The sequence below is a fragment of the Castor canadensis genome, chromosome 8, assembly GCF_047511655.1.
Source record: "Castor canadensis chromosome 8, mCasCan1.hap1v2, whole genome shotgun sequence".
Lineage (NCBI taxonomy): Eukaryota > Metazoa > Chordata > Mammalia > Rodentia > Castoridae > Castor > Castor canadensis.
This window is the reverse complement of record NC_133393.1, coordinates 144,432,111-144,453,738: the sequence shown is the minus strand read 5'-3', so window position 1 is coordinate 144,453,738 and position 21,628 is coordinate 144,432,111. Positions and strand designations below refer to the sequence as shown.

At 40.2% G+C, this 21,628-nt stretch overlaps 1 protein-coding gene and 1 non-coding gene across 9 annotated transcripts in view; both read left to right on the top strand.

Annotated features, from left to right (window-relative positions):
• Large1 (LARGE xylosyl- and glucuronyltransferase 1) overlaps positions 1-21,628 on the top strand; it is a 502,729-nt gene that overhangs the window by 350,898 nt on the left and 130,203 nt on the right. The window lies entirely within an intron of this gene.
• On the top strand, positions 13,879-13,981 carry LOC141426064 (U6 spliceosomal RNA). Its single transcript, XR_012451173.1, has one exon. It is a non-coding gene; the product is annotated as a U6 spliceosomal RNA (small nuclear RNA).

The window sequence follows — 21,628 nt, the reverse complement described above, 5'->3', positions numbered from 1 at the left end:
TCCAAATAAGAACAGCCTCATCTGATTAGCCCTGAAAAATATTGAAAATGTGTTGAAATTTCCCAGACTCCTTGGAATCAACCATCCTGCCTTCCTGTTGACTTTTCTGTCATTTCTCCCATGTCTTCTGTACCCATGCTGTGTGATTGAACTTTCTGTACCAATGACAGTATTTTATATGTGTGCTGTGTGATGTGATAACCACTAACCCCATAAGGTCATTGAGCATTTGAGATGTGGCTTGTATGACTAAGGGAATGAATTTTAATTTCCTCTAATTATAATTAATTTAGAGCTAAATGGCTGCATGTGGCTAGGGACAACTCTATCAGAAATCTCACAAAGTCTTTTGTGCACCAGGGAAGTGTTTGAGCCCAGAACTCTCTTAGTTGCTCACAAAAACCTTCCTCCTGGGAAACAGAAATAGCAAAATCCTTCCCCAGTACCTTTACTCTGAGCTCTCAATTGAATTAGATAATATCTGGTGTTAAGTTCCAGTGCTTCTCACACTGCCTGGGCCATAGTAAATGCTCAGTTTGTGGTAGCATTGATTTAATCCTCACAGCAAGCCTAAAAGGAGATATCATTATCTGCACTTTGCAGATCAGGAATCTGAAATTCTGTTTTAAACCAAGCGTCCAAGGTGGCCCTGCAGCTAGTGAGAAGCAGAACAGGGACTCCTTACCACTGTGTAGGTGCTTCCTGGGACACCAGGCCAAGAAGAATGTATATTCCAGATCTCAGCAAGTTTGTCCCTTTAAATGAACTCCTTCCCTCACAGCAATAGCACCAATAACACATCCTTTACAGCATGTTCTGCTGTTTCTGAACTCCATCCCCATGGTGACCCTTCAAGATGGATAGGCACTTTCTCTGATTACCCAGCTTGGCAGCTGGAGAAAAAGGCCTTTAAAACCCAAGTACTATCCAAGGTCATGACCTGACTAACTCACGAGCCAGAAAAGCAGTCAGAGGGTGAGTATTGAGAAGGACCCCAAGCTTCAGTACAGAAATGCATCAGAGGATGGGAATGTGAGCAAGAGGAATCCGTGACCTCCATCGCCAATGAGAAGTGGAGACCTGGGAATTCATCAGCCCCATGATGAGGGTGGGAGATGACTCTTTTGCTCCTGTGGGAGTGAATTGTATCTTTTTCTCCAGGTCGACGGAGAGTCTTTACTCCCATTGCCTCAGTCTGTCTTGTTGACAGTACATGCTAGGTAATTATCCATCAGATAGATGAGTAGGTGAATGAATGAATAATTTCGTGAGCAAAAGTTTGCTTTTTCTCTGAAGCATTCCTCATTTAAAACAAAAACAAAAGTGCTTGCTCCTGAAGGCCAGCAGCAATCTGGAAGAACAGGAGAATCAACTCAGGGTACAGTCACTCATCTGGACAGAATCTGAAAAGAATATTTGTTTCTATAATTCAGATCGAGCCTTTTGATAAAAGTCACAGAATTACAGTAAGAGCAGTTATACAACTCAGTAAACAGATTAGATAGGAATCTCAATATAGTCTCCTAAATCCATTACAGAAGTTTCAATATCAGCTTTCTGAAGACTCTGCAACCCCCCAGCCAGCATTAGGAAGCAGGAGCTAGAGAAAACCATCCTGATTTGGTTCCTGGTTTCCTTCAGTGCAGTGAGGAGGAAACACCAGGAGTACATAAGGACACTCAATCAGCACTGATGCATGCAGTCCCCATTGGGTTGGTGGAGTGTGACAGCTGCCAAAGGAATACTTAAATAAGATTTGGATGAATCATATGAAAATTAACTCCTGCCTTTTGCAGTTCTTTGTCTCCCTGTCATTGAAATTGCATTTAATCTCACTGATGGACTTCCAGTCCTTCTTGGCCATCTCTCCCTTGCTGCTCTTTAGTCTTGCTGGCTCTATCCCAACATGTTACATGTCCTCTATGCTTGATTTTGATCCTCAGCCTGACATCTTTAGAGTGATTACCAATAGTACCAATAGGTAAAAATAATTAGATGTATACTGTCAAACATTGTGTTTGTCAAAGGGATAGAAGGCAGATAGCCAAGCTCCACTTTCTTGGCCTATGTTAACCCTAGCAGCTTCCTGCTGTTCTCGCCATAGTCCGTGTGATATCATAGAGAAAAGAGATGAAGGAGTCTTTGAATATCATCACATTCTGCCATTTACATAGATGAGGAAACTGAGGCTCAGAGTGAACGAGACACATGCCCAAGGTCAACAGTATACAGTAGAGTTCCTGCTGGCCCTCCAGCCTTTTGATCTCATCACTGCCCCCCATGTCTCTATGCTGGCAGAAGTACAAGTGGCAAATCTGCAAGGCCATCATACCAAGACATGGTTCTGTGTCTAGCAGAAGCTGAATGTCCCTGATCTGAAATTCTAGATACCAGAAGTATTTTGGATTTCAGTTTTTTGGATTAGGGATACTCAACCTGTGGTTTTGAACTGTTGGAAGAGAGTAATTGCTCTTTTTAGGATAATCACGGCTTATTTCTCCAATAGCCCTTCATTCTTGGGCACTAGGGACATAGCAAATACAACACCAAAAATCTATGTCCCTGTAGTGCTTAAATTCTTCCCTGGGGAGACATATAATTGTGCATGCGTGTGTGTGTGTGCGTGTGTGTGCACGCGCGCACATGTGCTTGATGGTGGCATGTGCTTTTGTGGAAAGTAAGACAGAAGAAGGAAGGTTGAAGGTGCCTGGGGGCCAGGGGAGTTGCTGTGTTACATGAGAAGGGGGACCAGAGGAGCCTCACTGACAATGTGTTTGAACTTCAGTGGTGTCTAAATTAAAACCCAAATTCCAAGATTTAACTAGGTAGAAATCAAGACAAGATTTTAAAAATACATGAACATCCAATTGATAGAAAGTCAGTGACTCTCCACTAAAATGTTAGGAGTGCTAATTTCTTATCAGTAGCTGTCTGATTATTTCTAGTTTGTAGATTTTTATTTCCTAAATGGAAATATATATTATTTTGTACAAAAACAAAGACATATCAATTACTTTTTGTGTGTGGGGGGGGAGTATTTCAATATTGTGAAGACTCACAAAGCCATCATGGGAGAATAGAAGGTAAGAAGGGATGTGGGGGAGGAAAGCAATTGACAATAGCCAGATGGTGATGACTTTGGTCCTGGCACCACAACTCCTGACAGAATGAACTAAGAGAATTTCAAAGAAAGAAAGTAAAAGCAATGGTGACTTGGCTTATAGGTTAGAAGGAGAAGAAGCATTGGTTATGACCAAGATAGCTGCTTTCAGGATGGAGAAGCTTTGTAGAACTCCAGGAACCCTATCATCTTCTCCAGTTTGAAACTCTGTTCTTCAACAAGAGCGACAGTCCCTGCAGGAACTTCCTGCTGGCCTTTCCCTCTTCCCCTTAAGATGTGTGGGCCCTTGAGCCCTTTGACCTTGTCTTGCCTTTAAAAGTGCAGAAACTCTGAGATGATGGAAAAAGAGGAAATTCATCACCCTTTAACATTTGTTTTCCAGAAACATTATTCTCTTTCCAAGTATGATTCACAATAAGATTTATTGAACAAGTCCCGGGCCTGCATTTAAATCATGGTGACATTGGCTATAGAAAAAAGAAAGATTCTTATATAACCATCAAGTTGAACCTCTTCAAGGTGAGGGACCATGGCTCATTTTTCTCTATATCACCCAAAGCACCTGGCCACATACATATTTATTATTTTATTCTGAAAGATTGTTTGATAAAGTAAGCAGAGTATCAAAACTATAGCTAACTAATTTTTTAAAGAGAGACATTAGAACATGTTCATAGCTCTATTTCTTTGTGTATTTGAGGAGGTGTACTTTGGGGGTTTTTTTTTTGGTTTTTGGAGTTTTTTTGTTTGATAATTCTTTTATTATTGTACTGGGGGGGACAACGTGACACTTACAGAGGTTCTTACAATATATCATATTGCATTCACCCCTTCCATCATTCTCCTTTTTCCCAAGGAAGGGTACTTTGAAAGGCACTGTGTTGTCAGCCCAGGGAGATAAGTGTATTTGTTGAAATGGGCAGAAGTCCTCAGCCAGTATCTCTGCTTTCCACTGTTTGCACACTGCATGCTCAAATATGACCAATTATCTAAACTTCCAGCTTTCTTGGGTCACACTTTCAAGACCATTGTGATGACCACACCTACCTCCAGGCTGTGCCCAGCATCAAACTGAAATGCACAAGGACAGGTACCCAAGAGGACAGGTTTCTCTCTCCTAGCCTGTACCCCTACATGCTAGACCTACAACCCCTTCTGGTGGTGACCTCCTTTTTAAAGAAAATTCTAAAAGCCAGTGGCCCACTGTCCCTCCTCCATCAGTTTAACAGAGTGAAGATAATTTAATCATTCTTTAACGAGGCAGTGTCTTCAGTGCCTTGCAGTTATAATTAAGAGCACCAGTGATCATTATCAATGTCCATTATCCATGCCTGGCCCCTCCTCTTTAGTTCCCCTTGGCTACTTCCCTGGTCACTCTTACCTGTCCCTGTCTTCCCTTAAGTGCCTAAAGCTGCCATCCCACAATTCCTAACCTGCCTCTTTACTGCCCTTATATGTTTATCTTCCATGTTTTCTGTTTCCATCTGTTCACAGCTCTCTTGGTCCTCAGTGGCCACTTCTGCCTCACACTCCCCTCACCCCAATATCACTATATCCCCAAGCTTTGCTGAACTGTGGATGTGATGAAAGCATTTCCATTATTCTAATGAACCCTTGGATTTCCAGGGTGGCTCTGGAAGAGAGTGTTGAATGAAAGACTATAGCTTGAATCAGCTGAATTTGACTTTCCCCTGTGCAGCCTTTCAGTCCATTCCACTGCCTGCTGCCTTCCTGTGGACCCTCAGGATGATATCATTTATTCCTTATTGCTCTGGATCAAATGTAAACCAGATGTACAGGAGACCATCCAAGACTTCTGAAAAGATGTGATGTTTATCATTAGAAAGCAGGAGGGAGAAAACAATATTAATACACAGAGTTGTGGTGCTGACCTAAAGAATGTCATGGTGGAAGTTTCTGATGCTGCATTGCTCGGTTTATTCGCAGGCCTTGTAAGTAATGTCCTGTCTCATGTACTGTCTCTGCCATCCCAATTTCCCAATACCATGTGAAAAGGCACCTAATCTACCCCACCATCTGGAATTGCCCTGGTGCCTAAACTCCTGGCATAATCACCACCCGTAGCAAAGAGGCCAGCATGCCATTTTGTTTCTGCACTCTCAAAGAGGGACAAGGAACTTGTAACTCTAGATTCTCTTCTAGAAGTTTCTTTTAGAGGAAAACACCAATTGATTAACAGCTGTCTGCCTGTGAGAAGCACCCTTTAACATGTGGGTAAAGGTCTTACAGATCCAGAAACTGTGAATCCTTTGAAGTTGGTAACTGAATTTTGTTCAATCTTGAATCCCCAGGAGCTGGCATGGGGCCCAGCACAGACCACCATAGACTGATGCTCAGTAAATGTGTGATGAATGCAAGAACAAAAGAGGGAAGAAGTAAAGAAACTGAGAAAGGCAAGAATAACGTCACCTCTTATTTGTCCAATACCATAGGCATCATTGGCTCTTTGCAAGAGGTTTGGAGTCTGTGAGGTTTCTCTGGGTTATAACCCTTTCTGCAAAGTCAAGTTGCAAGGCTGCTGTCTTTGTGTTCCAACCAATAATCCAACTGAATTCCTGATTCAAATTTGTAGTAAAATTTCACAGTCATCATAAGAACATTTATGTCCTCATATGTCCATGATTTGTAGAGTAGGGTGGCTAGTATTATTTTGTATATTTGGTGGATGATGAGAAAGTCAAGTAGAGAAGAAGTTGATCTAACTAGCTTGAAGGTGGAACCCTAACGTAGGTTTCCTGCCTCCAAATTCTTTACCGTATCTGTGACCCCATGTCACTCAAAACTTTATTGTCTTATATAAAGGGCCCTTTTAAGATAGTCAGGACAGATCCAGTCTCTACATTAACTGCCAGCTTCTGCCTAAGTTGGCAGTTGCTGTAAGGAGTAAGGTTTATCCGTAATATATCCACCTTGAAGAAAATCCTTTGGTTCATCCAAGAGAAAGTTAGTGGTGGGCCCACAATGAATGGTGGTGTTTGTCCCTCCTGCTAAATACTGCTATACCAGTCTCTCTTTCACAAGTAAAGAGACCAGAGAAACTGCAAATGAAAAATTGGGAGAGTGGCTGAGGACAGGATAGAAAACAACATTAAGTTATTTTTGTAACCAGCTACTCTAGAGAAAATATACATCATAGATGAAAAATATGAATCTGTATTTCAATATGCAAAATGTTCCTACAAATCAACAAAAAAATAAAGGATAGGTAAAAGATACCAACGTTTTTTCCTAAAGAAGTAAACACAAGTAAGACATTTAACACATGAAAAAATTCTGCTTCACAAGTAAACAAACAAAAAAGAAAATTGAAATAGATTTAAACACTGGCAATGATAGTAAAGATAAAAAAATGTAAGCGCTTCTCCTTGGTGTGTAAATCCCAGAGCATTTTTATGGCGCGGTTGAAAAAATGTATCTGAATTTAATAATCTGTGCATACCTCACATAGCAATTTCACTTCTAGGAAATGATCAGAGATGGGAACAAGGGAGCTCTCCTATTATTTATAATAATAAGATAATTTGAAAAAATGCCCACCTTCCAAAAACAGGGATTTGTTAAATTTTGGTATATCTATATAAGAGACTAATATGGAACACATACATAAAATGTAGAAGATCAGCATGAGGAAGTGGTGGTGGTATAAGTAGATCTGCTGGAAAAGCAAATAGGTTATTTAATAATTCTCTCATTATCCTGTTATCATCAAGACATATATCTGTGTATCTAAACATGGAGTAGAGTGTAAGGTAACATCTTAAAATTACCTCCAGATGATAAGATTGCAAGTAATTTTTCTTTTAGTGCTTTTTTCTGGTTTGCACATTTCGTGAAAGGAATGCTTTTTTGTGTCATCAGAAATAAGGCTCAAATGCATTCAAAGCGGCTGGAACTTGAGATTTGGTCTACTGAGATTCCAGCAACACATAGCCTTTGCAGGACTTGTTTGTTGCTTAGAGCCAGGACTGGCTCTCCAGGAGAAGAAGGCTGCTTTCCAGAAAATGTTTCCTGGGAGGACAGGACCCAGTGCACAGCCTGCTAAGGTTCACTCCCGGGGCTTGCCTCTCCTCCATGGGCAGAGAACCTAAGAAATCAGCAGAGGGCTATACCTGCTTGAATTCTTGTTCTTATCCTTTTTGATTAAAAAATGGATCAAGACATGAGAGGGGTGGAAAAAGCCATAAAAATTGTTTTACTGCATCATGAAAGGCTTAGGTTTCTGACGTTAGGATCACGAAACCTAATTAATTATTAATTAGGATGAATGATGCTGTCATTCTGCATTTCAGGCTGAGTGCACTCTAGCTGAGGTGACATGGTCCTGCTCCACAGCCCACATGAATCCATAGAAAATGCCTGTTCCCTCTTCCCCTGTTGCCCTTATCCTTCTGCATCAGTTGGGTAGCATTCCTGGTTTAGGGAGTGGAAGTTAGCAATACTAGAATTTGAACTCAAGACTTCAAGTGCTCTACCTCTTGGGTCATGCCCCCAACCCTTTTCACTTTAGTTATTTTCCCTATAGGGCCTCACACTTTTTGCCCAGGCTGGCCTCAGTTTGTGATCCTCCTACCAATCCCTCCAGCATAGCTGGGATTATAGGTGTGCTACCATGCCTGGCATTCCAGAGTTTTGAACCTTCTGGAAAATAGAGACAGTGTCTTGTTTCTATGTAGAACTTTGTACATTGCTTTTCATAGTCTGCTAAGGTTGAGCCCTTAGCAGGCTGTAGGATACATCCATTTTTGTTATCCTTCACCATTCATCTTAATTTCATGGCTATTAAAACAACCTAGTCATGTTGAGGAACAAACAGATCAGGAAGTAATCTCAGAGAAATTTGATTTGTCTGGGATCAGTAATCATTTACAGACATTTTTCCACATTGTAGTTTGGGTTAGTTTATTCAATCATTCAACTCTGCATTCAACAAATACTCACTTAGTTTCTCCTACAGTTTATGCACTGTTCCAGGTCTACTGGTTTCCGAAGTGATTGATGAGGACAAATGCACTATTTCTATGTTGTATATATGGCACTGGAATTTAGATCAGTTTCTTCCTTCTCTTCCTTCTCCTTCTATTTGCCCATCCATCCATCCACCCACTCACCCATCCATCCACCCACTCATCCATTCATGCATCATTTATTGAGTATTCATCAGGTTCTGTGCTAGGCATTGGGAGATACCAATAAACAAGACCCTGCTTCTATTCTAAAAAAGTGTATAGTATAGTTGAGTAAAGAGACAATGTCAGGGCTGTCTAATAAATGCAATGTCAGTTATAGTCCTAGGGAAGGAATAAGAGGGTTCATGGGAACTCTCCTACCACACCCCCAGCTGCAGATCAACCCTTTCTTGACTGCAGAGACTCTGTCAATATCTAGTTCCTGCTTCTGCAGCTCACATGGTTGCTGAGAGGAAAGTTGGCCTCAGAATTCAGGCATAAAGAAATCAGGAGAGATGTTACCTTGACACATGGAACCCATTGATAAATTGTAAGGTTCCTTGAGCACCTAGCTAATAAAATCCTTGATGTCATATTGCATCAGGAGCCACCTGCTGCATTCTGGGAGTTTAATGGAAGGCATAAATCCAACAAAACCCAACATTCATGTTGGAAGGAGAACACCATTCACTATAGAAGACCGTAGCAAAAGCTCTCTCACATATTAAGGAGCAGATCAATAATGGGGACTGTCCCTGTCACCCACATGCAGTGCCGTAAGAAATAAACTCTTTTAACATTCCTTCCAGGCTCATTCCAGATGCTTTCATGTGCTATATATCTCATTTAATTTTCACAGAAAGCCTGGGGCAGTTCATTTTGTGCTCACAGATGAATAAATTGTGGTTCAAAGAGTTTAATTGACTTGGCCAAGGTCAACTCAGGGTCACTTACAAAACTGAGTTCCCAGGCAGAAGTGCTTGACCTCTCCATCCTTCTTCAATTAACAAAGCAGCATGGAGGTGCTCACCCTTTGATACTTTGTTTGAAGTTCCAACATGGTAATTATTTCATCCTACTTTGGAATGCAGCGCTGTTCTCCCAAACTGTTCTGCAGGACACAAGATGTTAGTACATGTTTCATTGGTAAATAGTTTGTGGAGATACTGGGTTAAACTGAAGTAAGTATGAAGGAGGAAACAGACGGAGATAAACACACAATAGCTCATGCACATTGTTCATGAAAGCCAGTTTGGGAAGTATGGTTCATTTAACAGCGTCTGATGAGCTGCTCCTCTGAGAATGGCACCTGCAGCCTGTGTTTTCACTCCCTGTAGACAATGAGCAGAGGTTATGTTGTCTCATCCTCCCTCTCCCAGGGCCACTTAATGTGTTATTAGAGCCCCATGAGTGTTTGTGTGGGAGAGTGAAATAGGGCCCATTCTTGATCCAGGAGCTCAGGGCCATGGACTTAGAGTAGGGATTCCAGGAAAAACAAGTTGGCCGTATGACTCAGAGCATGAATGCTGATGCTCCAAGATTGGAAGATGTAAAACCGAGGTTTGGTGTAGGCGGAGGGAGATATTTTAGGAATTGCTATGATTGGGATGAAGTTTGAGTGTGTCCTCCAAGGGTTCATATGTCAAAATTTATTTACATTGTGAGGTATTGAAACAATGGAAACTTAATCTGACTCTGGTGTTTAGAGTGGGGCCTTTGGGAATGATTATGATTAGATATGGTCATCAGGGTAGAGCTCCATGAGGGAATGTTAGTGGTTTTATGAGAAAAGGAAGAGAGACTAGAACATATGCATGTGTACTTCCTGTCTCCTGCCATGTGATATCCTGATCTACCCTGGAACTCTGCCCGCTGCCTGCAAGGAAGCCATCACCAGATGAGAGTGCTTCACCCTTTGGAACTGTGAGATCAATACACCTGTTTTCTATATAAAGTTACCCAGCCTCATGTATTTCATGACAGTAATGGGAAAAGATGAATACAGGGATCCTGTAAGTATTTTTACTACAATGAAATAGACTTTGTAGGACATCAGAAGACTGATGGTGGTCAAAGGCCTTAATTCTCCATTTATTACTGACTAACTGCAATGCTTGCTACTTTGTAAGTCAGAGCCAACCCAGAATTACTCAGCTGAACCCTAGGACTAAAGCAACTCACCCTTTTACTGTTATTCTTGGGCATGAAATCATAGTCCTATGAGAACAAGCATCTTTCATTGATCTTATTTGGAATACTGATAGACAGATTTTTCCATAATCTTTTCTCAAACCTAAAAGAACAAGCAAGCATGGTTTTTAAACAAAGAGGACCTTTTGACAAAGACTCTTTAGAGGACATAATTATCAAATAGAAACTCTCAACAAAGAGCCCTTTAGAGATGGCAAAACTCCCTTACAACCAACAAGAAACCCTTTCTTGGAAGGAACACTCTGACCTCACCTTCTTTTGCTAAATCGTTGTCATTGCAACCCTGTTGGCCCTGTCCTGATTCATCTAAGGAATGGTGCCTGAGCCCCAGGTAGGGCTTTTCTAGAACATTCTTATCACCAAGGGCACTTTGAAAGCTGTAAGTTGCAAAGCAGCTCCTACCTCTTCTTTTTCCAAGAACGATATTTCTGCACGACCTGAAGGAAAAATACTTGTGGCAGGCTCCTAAGCAGCCCCTACAAAAAAAGGCATTCTTTTATGTGGGGCAGCCCTGACCCTCCTCTCTACCCTTATAGCCCAGGGAGAAGCAGGTAGACCATCACAAGGCATGTCTGAGTGCCATCACTAAGGCTTGATGCCTGTGTTTGTGAGGAAAATCTTGTGCACATCCTCTGCTACCTTTGGTCATCCACACTTCTGTACTGTCTTGGGGGTCTCTCTGATTCTACGCTCCTCACTTGTGACCTTAATCAGAATATATGGCTTTTTTAGGGACCTGCATAATTCCTTAACAGTAAAGGTAGGAAACAGACAGAATAGAAATGAAATATTTGCTTAGATGACAGCATACTCTAATCACCCTTATCCAAACTATGGGCTCTGGCTGGTATACGAGCAACAGTAATGTGGCTAAAAAGAATGGTTAAAAAATATATAATGACATGCCAAGGACCACGATCTGAACTAAACATTTTCTCTATATTGGTCTCCCTCTATTGGTGCTGATAACGGTCTCTCCCATCCAAGTACTAATCAGGCCCAATCCTGCTTAGCTTCCGAGATCAGATGAGATTGGGCGTGTTCAGGGTGGTACTGCTGTAGACGATAACAGCCCCTGACACGAAAGTATTATTATTATCATCTTTACTAACAAATAAGGAGATAGAATCACAGTTAATATGCAGCATGGCCTCATACCCTGGTAGTTGACCTCAAAGCTCACCTTTCTCTATTAAGTTTGGCAACAATTCTGCAAAAGCTTCTACACTTGCTGTTCCAAGTGAGTAGAGTATGTCATTCCATGCCCCTAAGCCCTTCTGCCCTTAATTGTTTGTCTCTACTGTGATTTCCAGAGATGGTGAGGGTAAGGAGAGGTGCTGTTGACAACAGGCAGCATGAGGACTCAGTGGTCCTGATGTTACCTTCAGGAGCAGATTTTCCTGGCTTTTCACTTCCATTCCACTGTCTTCCTGTTCAACTCGTTCTCCCATGAACTCAGTTGTCTCAGGATGGGCAGCTGTGTTTGGGGTGCAGGAGCTTCCCCATCTTGCTGACAGCTGAGCTTCGCCAGGTCTGTGTGCTCCTTATTTGTCTGTGAACTTTTTGACTGACCACAAACGAATCAAAACAGAGATTGTTTTCTGGTTATTCCTTATTTTCTCAAAGCAGATGTTCAAAGTGAAATTCAGCATCACTCCAAAGCACAGAGGGGATTTGTGTCCTAACAGAGTAAGATCTCAAACTCGTATGTGTGCAGGTGGAAGGCAGGTAATACCAACTTACGAGGCGTGCCGGGTACAGGGTAGGAGGTAGTCCTATGACTCTTGCACTGTAACCAAGCCTGGCACCTCTCTAGAAATGTTGACTTTCAAGTGAAAATAAGCACAGCAGCAAATGATACATATCTGAGGCTCTTTGGATAAAAGAGGTTATTCAGATCTAGTGACACTGGCGGTCCCTTTTCAGAATCCAGGCCAACCTGCTTTTCCCTCCAAAATTGTATCGAAGAATTACCTTGCAGGAAAAAGGTATGATGTCTCTACATCATGGGTCAATGGGATATCAAACACATTTCTAAAGGAACATGTAATCCCAAGAAAACAGCATCTGCTTTTACTTCCCCTCTCCTCCCATTCTTTGTTTTGTTATTTTGGCAAGTACTCGGGCTTGAACTCAGGGCGTTACACTTGCCACGTAAGTGTTCTACCACTTGAACCATGCTTCTAGCCCTTTTTGCTTAAGTTATCTTTCAAATAGGGTCTCGAGTTTTTGTCCAGCCAGTGTGGACCCTGATCCTCCTACTTATGCCTCTCAAGTATCTGGGATGAAAGGCATGGACTACCATGCCCACCATTTTTCTCTTTTTTTTTCTTTTTATTGTTTTATTATTCATATGTGCATATAAATGCTTGGGTCATTTCTCCCCCCTGCCCCCACCCCCTCCCTTACCACCCACTCCGCCCCCTCCCTCTCCCCTCCACCCCCTCAATACCCAGCAGAAACTATTTTGCCCTTGTTTCTAATTTTGTTGAAGAGAAAGTATAAGCAATAATAGGAAGGAACAAGGGTTTTTGCTGGTTGAGATAAGGATAGCTATACAGGGAGTTGACTCACATTAATTTCCTGTGTGTGTGTGTTACCTTCTAGGTTAATTCTTCTTGATCTAACCTTTTCTCTAGTTCCCACCATTTTTCTTGAGATGGGGGTCTCACTAACTTTTTGCTCCTGCTGACCTCAAACCAATTCTTCTGCTCTTTGCCTTCTGAGTAACTGGAATTACAGTCATAAGCCACAACACCTGGCAACAAGTATTTTTCAGACACTCGACATGGTATCTGGTAACATGTCTGAGGGACATGTGAAAAATTAGTATGATAAATACAGTGTATTTCAACATGTTAATGATTAGTAGGTGACTGAGTCATCTCAGTTTGCCTGGAACACTCCTGACTTTAGCATTAAAATTCCTGTGTCTCAGAATCTGTGCATTCCCAGTCCAGCTAGGAGAGTTGTTCATCTTAATGCTCAGAAATGACTGCTATAAAAGATGTAGTATCATCTATTTGCACCAACAAGTAGAATTCCCATGCATGTGACAGGCACTGCTGCAGAAAAATATAGGCATGCTGTGCTAGTGACACCAATGCTCTGAGCAGCCCTGCTGTTGGTGTCATTATCTCACAATATGATGAACAACTTTTGGTAAAATTCCAAACAAAATAGTATAATCTTCTCTCAATCTGTGTGGTAGTTGATTTGCTAGAACATTCAGCAGATATTAAATTGTGCAGAAACCCTTGGAGTTTAAATGTAAAATATGATTTAGATTATTTAGATTTTATATACAGATGTGTATTAACATCTTTTTCACTTAGATGAATATCTGGGGAGATATTTGAAAGCCATGAGTTGTGAGGTACAACGCTTTGCGGTGTAGGATTTCCCTGTGCACTATAAGATATTGATCATCTGTTGACCTTACCTTCTAAATTTAGCCAATGGCATCCTCCAGTGATAGCAGTAATAAAATCTACCTGCAGAAATCTCCAAAATACCCTCTAGGAGTCAGTGCTGCGATCATGCAAACCACTTTACTGGGTATTTAAGAAGTAAATGTTCATGCTCGCTTCAGCAGCACATACACTAAAATTGGAATGATACAGAGATTAGCCTTCCCCTGCACAAGGATGACACACAAATCTGTGAAGCATTCCATATATTTAAGAAAAGAAAGAAAGAAGTAAATGTTTAAGAAAGTGGTGAACTACAGCTGGATCCTTCCCCTCACATTGTTTTCAACTCTTCTTATTTCTTCCCACTTCCCCTCATTCCATCCTTCATCAATTACAAGCTACTGAATTTTTCTCCATGTGCACTTCCTGCAAAATCCTTGGGAAAGTCCACAGTTAACTACAATCTTTGTCTGTAAAGAGCTTAAAGAATACTTGAAAATACAGAACCAACCCAAAGGATCAACTCTAAAATGACCCATGGCACTAAATCAGGATGGTTTGCTCAGCTTCAACTGGAGCTGATTGATTGGATGGTCTTCTCCTAGCTCTTGACTGAATCCTCTGCTTCTTATCTTTCATTGATCATAAGATCAGCCCAGTACCTTCAACCTCTTTTTGTACTCTACTCTGGAAACAGAAGAGAGAGAAGAAGCTGAGACCAACACCTCCCTTTAGTGAAACAGTTGCCTGAAGCCTTGTGTTTAGTTCCAATCAGTTATACACCATGGTACATATTGGTGTTATTTGGAGTGAGGCACAGTGGTGGAAAATACAAGATGAATAAGACAAAGAAATTAATGATGTGAAGGTAGAAGAGACCAGAAAGGAATTATTTTTAAAAACACATGAAAGACTTGATCCGATGCTTTGTACATGTAAACAACAGAAATAATTATTGGTGTTATTTTATACTTTATAGGGCTGTTTTCAGACTCTGTAGAATCAATATCCATTGTCAGAAGAAGGACTCTCAAAGGTCACTGTATAAACATTATCACATTCAACCCTCACAACAGCCCACTTCCATCCCTATTTTATGGAAGAATAACCTGAGGCTTGAGGAGAGCAGGTAATGTGACTAGAGTCTCACAAGCAGAAAATAACTGGCTCAGCTCAGTTGGTGGCATTTCTATGACAGTAAATGGCCATTTACTCATGGGGACTTTGTGAGACTGAATCTAAATGTGGTCTTAGTTGCATTCAGAGCAGCAAGCACATGCTGTACAGTCCTTATGGAAGATGTAGAACTCAGACTAGCCTGCGAAATGCTGGAGGATTGAGAAAAAAAGTGTGAGGGGCTCCTTCTGGGAAACGAGCAACAGTACATGCCCACGTGGGGAGCCATGAGGCTTTAATTACAAGACCAGCCTTGTTAGACCTGTAGGTACTTGCGTATGTGTTTTGACAGAGGGAGAGATTAGATTCTTAGATCCTTCAGGGCTGTTCAGGCTTATGTTCCTAGTACCTGGAAGATAGGCCTGAACAGAGTAGGTACCTCTACTCTGACACATGTCCACTCAAAGGTCGTATGGGCAAGCCAAGAAGTTTAGGCCTGGTGCCATCAGCAGGAAAGGGCCTAGCTTCCTTCTTTGAGTCCATTAATGATGCTGTGATTTCTAATTAATGAAACATACATCTCCTGGGACCCGGTAGTACAGGAAGATTGATCTGGCAGTGGTGTGAAATGGAGGAAAGGTGTAAGTAAGAGACAGGGACTGATGGACCCACAAGTCAGGTAGGGAAGAGGGGAGATGAGGTTCTCATTAGACTTTTCAGGAGGCAGCTTTGGGTACGGCGAAGAACCCAGCTCTGTAGTCAGACAAGCCTGGATTTGAATCCTGACTTAACGCTCTCAACTTCAGTTTCCTCATCTGTACAATTGGTATCTCAGGGAACCCCTGGGAAAAGTGCAATAGATGATACTCGCAGAGCATCTGCTCCAGGAAACAATCAATAAATTCTATGGTTTTTGTCCTGCAGTTTTTTCCAAAGGAATTATTGATCCAATTTTGACAAGTAATAGAATTTGAGCCTGCGGAATGTACTACCTAGAAACGGTGACTGTAATAAGATAATTAGGTATTGAGATTTTGCCTTGTTGACATTGAGTGGCAGCCTGATTAAAATGTTGAGTATGGGATGGTGCCATGGGACTGAATCCCAGATGAGGCTTCATAGGAATAAGGAGTGTGAGACACAGTGATTTAGAGTCATCAGCAAAGAAGTGAACATTCAGATGAAAGAGCAACAAGGTGAGAACAGAACTTGTAGGCTGGGGTGTGGTTCAAACCCCAGTACCAATAAACAAAACAAAACAAACAGAGGCCAGGCTTTTTTGTATTCGGTGTACTAACCAGCATTGCCATGTTTTCGGGAACTCCTCTGGTTAATTCCATTCAGTGGGACTCTTCCAGATGTTACCTGCAAAATTAGGTCTTCATTCAGATTTCCTTTCTTCTGCAACATCTGGCAAGGTTGCCTGCATGTGTAGGTTACCCCTCAAAGCCTCGTGATGACTGGAGAGAAGCTGGGACCAGGTACTCTTTTAGTATCGTGATAGACTGTTCTATGCTGATGTCTATGGCAGATGGCATTGAAGAGTGAACCTTTGAGTCACTTAGACCTCAACCAAAGTAAGTCCAAATGTTAAAACCAAGAGTACCCTGAATCTCTGTTGCTTTCCAACCATGTAACATTAAAATTATCCAGAGAGAAAATGCCAAGTAGTGAAGTCTGGGTCATTCCCCATCTCTCACTAAATGCCACTAGGAACCAGCACCTTTTCATTCGACAATAAAATCAATGAATGAAAGATCTCAGGGTTGAAAGAGTGCTGTACAGAATTCATTATGGGTGATGCTATGTTCCAAAGGGGGCTCAGCCCCTGTGTTTCATTCCCATAATATCGACACATCTACCTAATGAAACTTGAACCTTTTGTTCATCCTTTACCTATTTCCTTTTAAACTGAACTCTTGAACAAAACTAGAGATTCATCCCTGTAGATGTTTCCTCTTTATAAATGAGCTCCAATTTTTTTAAAAAAAGGAGTATGATGGAGGAGTATGTAAGGAAAGGGTGTAGGAGAGTGAATATGGTGGAAATATTTTGTACTCATGTATAAAAATGGAAAATTGAGGTCTGTTGAAACTTTCCTAAGAATGCGGGGAGGAGGATAAAGGAGAATGATGGAGGGGTGAATTTAACTAAGATACATTGCAAGCACTTTTGTAAATGTCACAACATACCCCTAGTATAACACTAAGATGGTAAAAAATTAAAAATAAATAAATAATAAAATTTAAGTTTTAGAAAAGTAGCAATATAAAAAGTTAAAATAAAAATGGAATATGCAGCAGGTTAGGGAAAAAGGGACTAGTTAGTCAGGAAATGACACCTGAGATTGGAAGACATATACTAATAATTATTGGGTCCTCTTCCAGTAGCATTTCCTTTGAATTATTCTTTCCTGTTGAGGATATAATATCTCAACACCAAGTATCCTGAACTGAACGTCACAAATTCCACAGAGACAGCCATGGGTGTCCCTAGTTTTTTGCCCTTGAAATTAACACCCGCCCTTGGAGAACATAAGAGGTAGTTCAAACAACAATATCATTTCCTTTGAGATGATGAAAAATAAGCTCAACATGAAAGAATTAACTCTTAAGGCATGGGTGTACAGAATGGGGAGAACAGAGAAATCAGGGGAGAGTGGGGCTACAGCTAGTCAGTGTGCCACCCTTTCTTCAAAGAAGTATTCTATCATTGAGAAAGTAGATGTTTGACATATGTGAGGGGATCAGAAAATATCTGAGATCACAGGCAAAGTTCACAATTCAACTAATAAGTATCTTCAGATAATCCAACCTTCCTTTTATATAAATCTGTTCCTTCATTGAATATTTACTTAAGTACTTAATGTGGTCTACATATTGCCATAGGTTCACCTCAAGGAAAGAGAGTGTATTCAGTAATGAAAGAGAAAAGCAAGAGAACAAGCTTAGATAGATAGATGATAGATAAAAGCTTGTATATATAGATATTCTTATATACATAGACATGTATGTGTATATATATGTATATATGTATATTATATAAACATGGGTACAATGAAAGAAACAGAGACAATTACAGAATAAAGCAGAACATGGGAGCTTCTTTGAACAGAGGAAAATAAAGGAAGATGTATTAGTCTGTTTTATGTTACTATAATGAAATGTCCAAGGCAAGCTACTTAGGAAAAAAGGTTTTTTAGCTCACAGTTTTGAGGTTTAAGTGCATGACTGTTTTCACAAGGACCCACTTGACTGTGTCTCATCATGGCAGATGGCAATGGTAGGAGTGTTTCTGGGAGCAAGATTTCATAGCTCAGTACTAGAAGCCAGAGAGCTGGATGGGGCTGGGCTCAGTATTTAACAACTCACTCATTAGAACTACCAAGCGGTCACATGAGTTCTACCGTAATCCCTTTGGACTAAGTCCCTGTGACCTGAGACTTCCCACCAGACTAACTTTTTAAAAAATTCTATCACCTCCCAATTCAGCTGCCCTGGGGACTAGGCCTTTAACACCTGGATGCTTAGAGAACAAACTAAATCCAAACCCAGCTGAAGGCTTCTCTGAGGAAGAGAAACTTAGCTGGAAAGAATTTAAAGGAACCCACCCCAATGAGAGTTGGAGGAGCATCCAGCAGGTTTGGGGGTTCGGGTGGGAAAAAGCTGGTGGTTTCAGAGGAATGAAAAGTCCAACATGGTAGGAATACAGTGAGTTGTCAAACACTGTGAAAGGCAGGTGCTCATTTGGGTAGTGCCCTGTCCACTGTGATGAATTTGTTTTTTAAAGGGGATTTTTTAAGCAGAGGACTGCTATTATTAGGCTGTGTTGTACCCAGGGTTTAGAGAAAACAACCATGGAAGCAGAGTGACCAGTTAGGACAGTGGGGCAAGTGAGTATAACAGCTTGTGCAGAGAGAAGAGGCCCAATCCAGATGCATTTGGAGTTGGCATTGCTAGGATGCAGTTCGTGAAGGAGGGGCATGAATCCTCATTGTCTCACAGCTTCCTGTCAACACTAGGAGGAGGGATCAACACTCACCCCATGCATGTTCCTGGCACATCAGCAATGGCTCTGTACATGTCAGACCTAGGAAAGCAGACATGGCTGTAAGGCAGCCCCACCCTCACTGGGCCACAGTGAAGATAGGAAAACTGGTGTGTCAAATAAAAACTTAACAGAACATCTAATGGCACTGGCACACAGATGGAGGTGTGCAGTCCCCTGGAAAGCTTACTTTCCCTATGACCACAGCCACAACCCCTAAGTTTGCTTGGTTTATTGCAGTTGTTTTTGTTTTGTTTCTACATTAAAATGTATGACATATGCTCTATGTATTGAGAATGAATATATCTAATATTTATATTCAGTTTAAAGAATAATCAACTTCTCATTCATGTATCTACCACCTAGCTTAAGACACAAACCTTCAACAAAATCCTTCAAGCCTGATACCCTCTTTGCCCCAGAACTCACTGACATTTAATTTTGGAGTTATCGTCTCTGTGTTCTTCTCTGTAGTTTTAGCACTTATGTTCCCAAACAATATACTGTTGATTTTGACTCTTTTAACTTTATATAAATGGAAGCACTGTACATTAATACTTCTGTGACTTGTAATTTTTGCTCAGATTACATTAGTAAGATGCATCAGTGTTGCAGCCTGTAAATTGAGTTCCTTCATTTCACTACTGTATATGTCTAAGTGGAATAGGTTTATCCATTCTTTTTAGGTATTGATCATATTTGGGTGTTCTCAACGATACTTTTTATTAGTATATTCTTTATACATCCCCTAGGGCAATGTCTTCTAGAGTATTTTCCTGAGAAGTTAACTACTCCTGTAGTTTTGGGATTATAAACACACACACACACACACACACACACACACTCACTCAACTTTATTCGTGATTGCCAGTGGTTTTCCAAAATGATTGCTTCAGTTTACACTCCTCCACTGGTGATGGAGAGTTGTCGTTGCTACACATCTTAGCTGGTACTAGTTCATTGTTGTGTTACTTATTATAATCATTGCCAATCTAGAGGATCAGGAATGATTCCTCTCTGGGAGAGTGATTTGCATTTTTCTATCACTAATGAGGTTATACATTTTTAGTATGCTCCTTGGCTGGTTCAATGTTATGCTCTAAGAGAAGTTCATTCTAAACATTTTTCCCATTTTTCTTTTGAGTTGGTCATCTCTTTCTTTGATCTGTAGCCACTTACTACATGTTCTAGATATTAAGCTTTGCCATTTTATGGTGCAGATATTCAGCTTATTACATCAGTTTCCAGTACACTGAATTTCCAAATAGCAGCATCAGTTGGTTTTTTCTTTTTCTTTATGGTTTACTTGTTTTTGTATTTGGTTTAAGAAATAACACAGAATTTGGTCATAAAAATGCTCTCCATATTTTACATTTTAGAAAACTTTGCCTATTATTTTTAACTCCTTCATTCTTATGAAATTGATTTACATGTGAAGTATGAATAGCATGTATGTTTATTTGTCCCAAGATAATTTCTCAAATTATCTTTCCCTTGCTTATTTGTCACAGATCTACTTCCTAAATATGTGAGTGAATAAGCTCCATTGGTGTGTTTGTGTGTCTCTATGTCAGTACCAATTCTCTTTAGCTTCCAAGTCTTTATGTAATAAACCTTAATTATAATAAGTCTTGGTACCTAGTGGTGGTATTCTGCTACTTGTTCTCCTCTGTTTGAAACTAAAAAAAATTTGAACTTTAAAAAGATATATTACCATCTCAATGAGTTAATCACAACTTTAGCTATTCTGTTCTATACACACACATTGTGATCTTAAGATTTTGTTGAATATAAATCAATCACAATGAATTGTGATCTGTATGACAATTAGTCTTCCTTTCCATTAACATGATTTGTTCTTTTTTCCTTTCTGTAATATCTTTCAATAACATTTACAATGTTCTTCATGAAAGTATTGCAAATCTTTTGTTAAACGTGTTGCTAGATATCCAATATTGTGTTGCCTTTGCAAAATGGTGTTTTAGTACATTTTTGCTGCTTGATTATATATGAAAAAATGATTCACTTTTGTGTCTTGATAGCATATCCAGTAACGTACCCAACTCTTATATTAATTCTCATGACTTATCAGTAGGCTTCAATTTATTGCCATGCTAATAAATTGTTTCACCTTGAATGCTCTTTTTAACTTATTAGTACAAACACACCAGCTTTCTTTTGATTTATATTTGCCTTTTTTGTCTTTTTCCATCTTTTTGTTTTCAGGTTTTTCCTTTTAAAAGATGTATAGCTGAATTTAATTTTTTTTCTTAAGAAAATCTGTCTTTCACCCAAAGCTGAGAGTCTACTTAGTAGAAAACTGTTACCAATGTGTTTTCTGTTCTTTTTTCCAGTTGATACAGTGCTTACTATTTGTCCTGCTTTTGGAGTTTAATTTCTCCTTTCCTACCAGATCTGTAGATTAAGCAGATTTCTATTTCTCATTTTTAATTTTAACCTCTACTAGGTTGGAAGTTGTATACTAGGATTCTTAACATGTTTATTTAACTTAAAGTCTTAATAATTTTGCTCTGCTAAACAACTTCTTTTTGAATTTTAATTTATTTTTTAAATTTATTTTTATCATTATTGTACTGGGGTATGTTGTGACATTTACAAAATTCCTTATCTTATATCTTAGTTGAATTCATACCCTCCATCATTCTCCTTTTTCCCTCTCCCCCCATTCCTGGAACAGTTTCAACAGGTCTCATTTTCCCATTTACATACATGTGTACAGAATATTTCCACCA